This window comes from Rhinatrema bivittatum, chromosome 2, assembly GCF_901001135.1.
Source record: "Rhinatrema bivittatum chromosome 2, aRhiBiv1.1, whole genome shotgun sequence".
NCBI lineage: Eukaryota > Metazoa > Chordata > Amphibia > Gymnophiona > Rhinatrematidae > Rhinatrema > Rhinatrema bivittatum.
Window position 1 is genome coordinate 17,980,742 of NC_042616.1, and position 6,495 is coordinate 17,987,236.

Here is a 6,495-nt window from a genome sequence, read left to right on the forward strand (position 1 = left end):
CTCCCGAACCCCCCCAAAATGCCTTAAATTACCTGGGGTCCAGAGCGGGGGTCCCGGTGTGATCTTTTACTCTCGGGCCTGCGGTGTGTTGTAGAAATGGCGCCGGTGCTACCTTTGCCCTGTCATATGACAGGGCAAAGGTACCGCCGGCGCCATTTTGTTTTTTGTCCCCCGACGTCAGGAGCGTAGGAGATCGCTCCCGGACCCCCGCTGGACCCCCAGGGACTTTTGGCCAGCTTGGGGGGGCCTCCTGACCCCCACAAGACTTGCCAAAAGTCCAGCAGGGGTCCGGGAGCGACCTCCTGCATTCGAATCGTTTTGCCGTACAAAATGGCGCCGGCCATACGGTGTATGGCCGGCACCATTTTTGTACGGCAAAACGACGTCAGGAGCGTAGGAGATCGCTCCCGGACCCCCGCTGGACTCCCAGGGACTTTTGGCCAGCTTGGGGGGGCCTCCTGACCCCCACAAGACTTGCCAAAAGTCCAGCGGGGGTCCGGGAACGACCTCCTGCAGTCGAATCGTGTTGCCGTATGGCCAGCGCCATTTTGCGCAAAATGGCACAAAATGGCGCCGGCTGTACGGCAACATGATTCGACTGCAGGAGGTCGTTCCCGGACCTCTGCTGGACTTTTGGCAAGTCTTGTGGGGGTCAGGAGGCCCCCCCAAGCTGGCCAAAAGTCCCTGGGGGTCCAGTGGGGGTCCGGGAGCGATCTTCTGTGCTCTTGACGTCGGGGGACAGGAACCGAAATAGCGCCGGCGCCATTAACGCAGACGTGGCCCGAGAGTGGAAGATCACACCGGGATCTCCCCACTGGACCCCAGGTAATTTAAAGCATTTTGGGGGGGTTCGGGAGGGTGGGGGATTTATTTTAAAGGGTCGGGGTGGGTTTTAGGGTTGTTTTAGTGTGCCGGTTTTTCCGCCCTCCCCCTTCCCCTCCCCCTTCCCCCGATTTTCGATTTTTGACGATAAATCGGGGGAATTCCTATTGTATCGCACTTCTAACGATTTTTGACGATTTAAAATATATCGGACGATATTTTAAATCGTCAAAAAACGATTCACATCCCTAATATATATATATATATATATATAATAAATTATGAGACTGGAAAATGCTACAAAATGCTTGGAATATAGGGACTAATAAAAACTGCATTAATTCAGACTGTAAAATTAATTGAAAAATCTAAATATAGAAACATAGAAACATAGAAATGACGGCAGAAGAAGACCAAACGGTCCATCCAGTCTGCCCAGCAAGCTTCACACTTTTTTTTCCCCTCATACTTATCTGTTACTCTTGGCTCTTAGAAACCTTTTGGTTCTATTTCTCTTCCACCCCCACCATTAATGAGAGAGCAGTGTTGGAACTGCATCTAAGTGAAATATCTAGTTTAATTAGTTAGGGGTAGTAACCGCTGCAATAAGCAAACTACACCCATGCTTATTTGTTTACCCAGACTAAATAATCCAGTCCTTGTTGGTTGTTGTCTGTATATAGATCCACTTTTCCTCATTCCCCCTGCCATTGAAGCAGAGAGCTATGCTGGATATGCATTGAAAGTGAGGTATCAGACTTTCTCCCCTGCCGTTGAAGCAGAGAGCTATGCTGGATATGCTTTAAGTATCAGACTTTCTCCCCTGCCATTGAAGCAGAGAGCTATGCATTGAAAGTGAAGTATCAGGCTTATTTGGTTTGGGTAGTAGCCGCCGTAACAAGCAAGCTACTCCCCGCTTTTTTGTGAATGCAAATCCTTTTTTCCACATTTCCTCTTGCCGTGAAGCTTAGAGCAATGTTGGAGTCGCATTAACCGTGTGTATGTTTATTGAATAAGGGTATTTTCTCCAGGCAGTAGCCGTCATTCCCGTGAGCCACCCACTCTTCATTCACGTCCTCTAGACTTTATGGATCCACAGTGTTTATCCCATGCCCCTTTGAAGTCCTTCACAGTTCTGGTCTTCACCACTTCCTCCGGAAGGGCATTCCAGGCATCTGCAAATAGGGACCTAACTAGATATTAACTAGGTATATCACAGAAATATTTTTGTTATGACAATCAGTTATCACATGTGAAATAAGGGTACATTGCCTCATAAAACAAAGGAAACAGCATTTAAGTAAGGCATAGAACAAGACAAACACAAAGAGAAAATCAGGCAAGAAGTGTGATTATTTCAGTTCATATAATGAATGAAGGGTGCAAGATGGCTTCTGTGGCAAAGGATGGGATGATTTCTGAAATATTCAGTTCTCTCAGTGTGGTGCATTTCTTTGCCATTGAGGCATAGCCTCTTATTTCATTATTAAGTGAGATGTGTATGTTACTGATCAAAAACCTAAGATATAAGAGTAAAACAAATTCAAATTAATCAGTGAGAAGATTACATCATAACCATAACTCCCTACTAATCCCTACATATATACTATTACTATAATATTCTCACTTTATTATTAGGTAATTTGCAATAGTCTAAACCACAAATAAGTCAGGTGCTCAGACATTATATAGAAACATATATTTCACTGCATAAAGCTACTTTCTTGTTTCTATTGTTATGCCTCTAGGAGGCACTACTTCAAGTTGTTGTGGAATAATACCAGTTTTAGTTTTTAACCTTGGAATAAATTCTCTCAGCAGAATTTTAGCTACAGAGATATCTGCCTTCACTATGGGGAAAGCCTCCTCCCACCCTAACAAACAGTAAATCATTGTTAGTGCATACTTGTAATTTTGACATAAAGGCAATCCATATACAATTTGGTAAACTCAATTTGGATTTACAAGAAAAGGCCTAGGGGTGCTTTAGGTGTGCATGTGTGATAACCAAATCTTTGGAAACTTTGTAATAGCCAGAGCCCTGACTACTGAGACCATCCGCCACCAATGATACCATGCCAAGGATTGCTCGTAACTTTTTCAATGTTCAGGGAAGCTGTACTTTCAAAACAGCCTTAATTCTCTCAGTAGTCATTTAATACTGGCCAGGATTTATATTTGTGTGATTAACTCTTATTACAGACACTTAGAAAAACAGGGATGTGATCTGGCATCATTAGAATATAACATACTCTTTAACTAACTTGCTTCAACATTGAATAACATCACCATGCCATAACCTACTCCATCAGATTCACTTACGTGCACTCTCAAAAAACTTTCAGTAATAATTTTTATTCACTGTAAATGAAATTAAACATTCTTGCTAAATCAAGGTTCTTATTATTCTTAATATCTTCAAATTCCTCACCAGTGTGTCTCCAAACCGAAAGATTAATTCATTGAGTGGAGGTTTTTTTTTCCCATGAACATTTTCCTGCATCACCCACTCTCGCTCGCCCCCCTTTTTCTCTGCTGCTAACCCCTGAGCTACCGGTGTCCTTTCAAGTTCTAAACTTTAACACTAGTAATTAAATCTCTTAGGGATTCTGAAACAAGGAAAAACAACATGAGGTAGATCTTCATAACATACGCGCGCGCGCATACTTTTGTTCACACTACTGGCGCAAACAAAAGTACACCAGATTTTATAAGATAAGCGCGTATCTTATAAAATCCGGGGTTGGTGCGCGCAAGGCTGCGCAAACTTGGCAGCCTGCGTGCGCCGAGCCACGCAGCCTGCCTCCGTTCCCTCCACGTCCCAACACCTTCCCCTCCCTTCCCCTATCTACCCCACCCCTACCTAAATCCCCCCCCTACCTTTGTTGGGCACATGCCACCCCAGCATCCCCGGCACAGGCCGCAGTGCCGGGGGACTCAGGACCGCCCTCCTGCCTGCCCCCAAACCGTTGCCATGCCCCCGGACCTGCCCCTGACTGCCCCTGCCCCAGACACGCCCCCTCCCGTCCCTTTTACGAAGCCCCGGGACCTATGCGCGTCCCGGGGCTTTGTGCGCGCCGGCGACCTATGCAAAATAGGTGCGCCGGTGCGCGCAGGGGTTTTAAAATCTACCCCTATATCTTTTACTGATAATAAATTAAATACTCAAAGCCTTTCTAAATCTAATTATTATATTAAAATAGCTTCAGATGAGCACATTTTGCACAAACATGTCTCACAATAGAGTAGGAAGCAGGAATGCCAATAGATAATATCCAAAATAAAGGCAAATAGTAAAAATGCTTTCTTTTCAAGTCTAATCACCTGGGAAGACCTTTTTCATTTACTAAAGGAACTACCTAAAGAAAGAAATCCTAATCTGTTATAACCATGTGATTTTTAATTTATTAAAGCAGAAAAGTAAAAATAAAAAGGAAACTTATCTCATCTCTCTAAGATCTCTGTATAAACAATTTCAAACCAGTGTCTCATACCTCTTAATCTCCAACACAGTTAACTCTATACAGGCAAATGAACTAGTATCACTTCTGAATAAGCTTTCATTAAGTATGCTGGACAATTGGCCAAAGAAAACCTTTTACTTCTAACAACTATTGTAAGAGACAGGGACTGAGAAACTACAGTCTTCAAACAAAACTAGCATACTATGGACAACATACAAATCTTTTACAAACTATAAAAATAAAACAAGCAGTCCAAGGCTGTAAATGAAGATTCCTGTACTATAGCCTAACCAGGGGTTAAATCCTGATATGTGTCTGTACTATTCTCATGTAATGAATCTTCCTGTTTCAAATCAGGGTATAATGGCTGGTAACCTGCAGCACAAGTCAAAAGCTGGTCCTGTTTATCAGGAGCCTTGAAAGTGACTCCTGTTACCTTGCTCTCATAAGGGAGAAGAGAGCATGAAACTGATCCTAAAGCTTGGGAATCTGATCCTGTGCCCATCTTACGCTCTCGTGTAACTATGAACATATTAAAATAATGCAAATGCTGTGTTAAAGACTTCCCTGTCTTTTTATGCTTAATGAATTGTAGCAATTGTTGCAGAACCGGGGCAGAGAAACTACGTAAATGAAAATACTCACATATAGGAATGAAGAATATACTCACATGGTCTCAAGAACCTCATGTGGTGCCTAATTGTGCCCGTGGCTCTGTTAGGACCCCTGGCACCAACTAATTCTGATCAGACGCATGTCCTCGACCAGATCTTGCAGCCGGATTTGCGACCTCGACTGCCAGCCAGCCGGATCCGTGACCTCGACCGGATCTGCCGTGCTCAAACCATCCTCTGCTACCAAAATGTTAAAAACCTTGAAACTTACCCCGCCTTGTCCTCCCCAGAGTTACCAGTGATGAAACAGACTTTCAGTTTCAAAAGCATAACATTTATTAAGTAGCTTAGAGATCTATAAGAGCTGGCAGGGTTTGTTTATTTCTGCATGCATACAAAGTTAAGATAGCGGAAACTATAAGGAAAGTCAAGAGATTGTGTTTCCTTATGGGAGTAGAGAAGCTAAGTATCACAGAATTGAACTGTTCACCCAGCAATGCCAATCTACTCGTCGTTTTACATTTGTCTTTCTCTTTTAAGCACTGGTAACAAGGCTTGTACATCCCTCCCCCATTCTCATCTCTACATTTGCTGGTAATTTTCCTTCATGATGTCTTCTTATTCAGTAGTTCATTGTTCTTGTTGGTTCTCTGGCACTTTTCTTATCTCACATTCATTTTGCAGATTCATTTTTTTCCACATTAATGCACAGCTTCTGATTTTCTGTCTCTGGGCTGGCCATGACCTTGTATTTCAGTTACCAGTCAACTGTTATGATCCTGCCCGCGAGGGCAGGATCGTAACAGTCGAGCCGCCGACGCTGCTGCTGCGGTCTCTCCGCAGTGTCCGGGCTCCTCCCCGGCTGCCTTCTCCTCCGTGCAGCGGGGCCGTCCCACCGCGAGCTCTCCCTCGTGGCCGGGAACCCCGCTGTCCTTCCGGGCTCTCCCCGATGTGCCTCTGCCTTCCCGGGGTCCTCAGCCGGCAGGGAGGGTGTCCCTGCCGGTGCCCGTGCTGCAGTCCGGGTCCTCGCCCGGCAGGGAGGCCATCCCTGCCGGTGCCTGCAGCCTACTCAGTCTCTACAGCCCTGCAGCCAGCCTTACCTTCTCTCCTGCTTCTGACTTCGTGGCTGGAAACCACTCCAGCAGCCTGCCACTTCTCCAGCTTCAGGGCAGGGCTGCTCCCATGACTGCCTGGCTTCCATGGGTCCTCCACGTGGCTGAGGAAGCCACCAGCTTCCAGCACCAGCTCTCCAGCTTCCTTAGGCACGGGCGCGCGCCTCTCTGCTCCTCTTCAAGGGTCAGCCAGGTGTGGCCCCCTGCTGACCCCTCCCTGGGCGTTGACCACCTCAGCGCTACTAAAGAACTCTGCATTCAGTCTGTCTTTGCCTTCGCAAGGAGTTGGTCACTCCTGAGATCCTCGTTCCAGGAGCTGCCTGTGTTCCAGCCTTCTGCAAGGTCCAGTGTTCCATGTTCTCTGTCGGAGCTCCTTGTCCAGTTGTTCCAGTCCTAATGTTTCCAGTTGTTCCAGTCCTGATGTTTGCTTGTTCCTGTTCCTGCCTTGAGGTCTGATTTCTAATCCGGTATCCATGGTCCAGC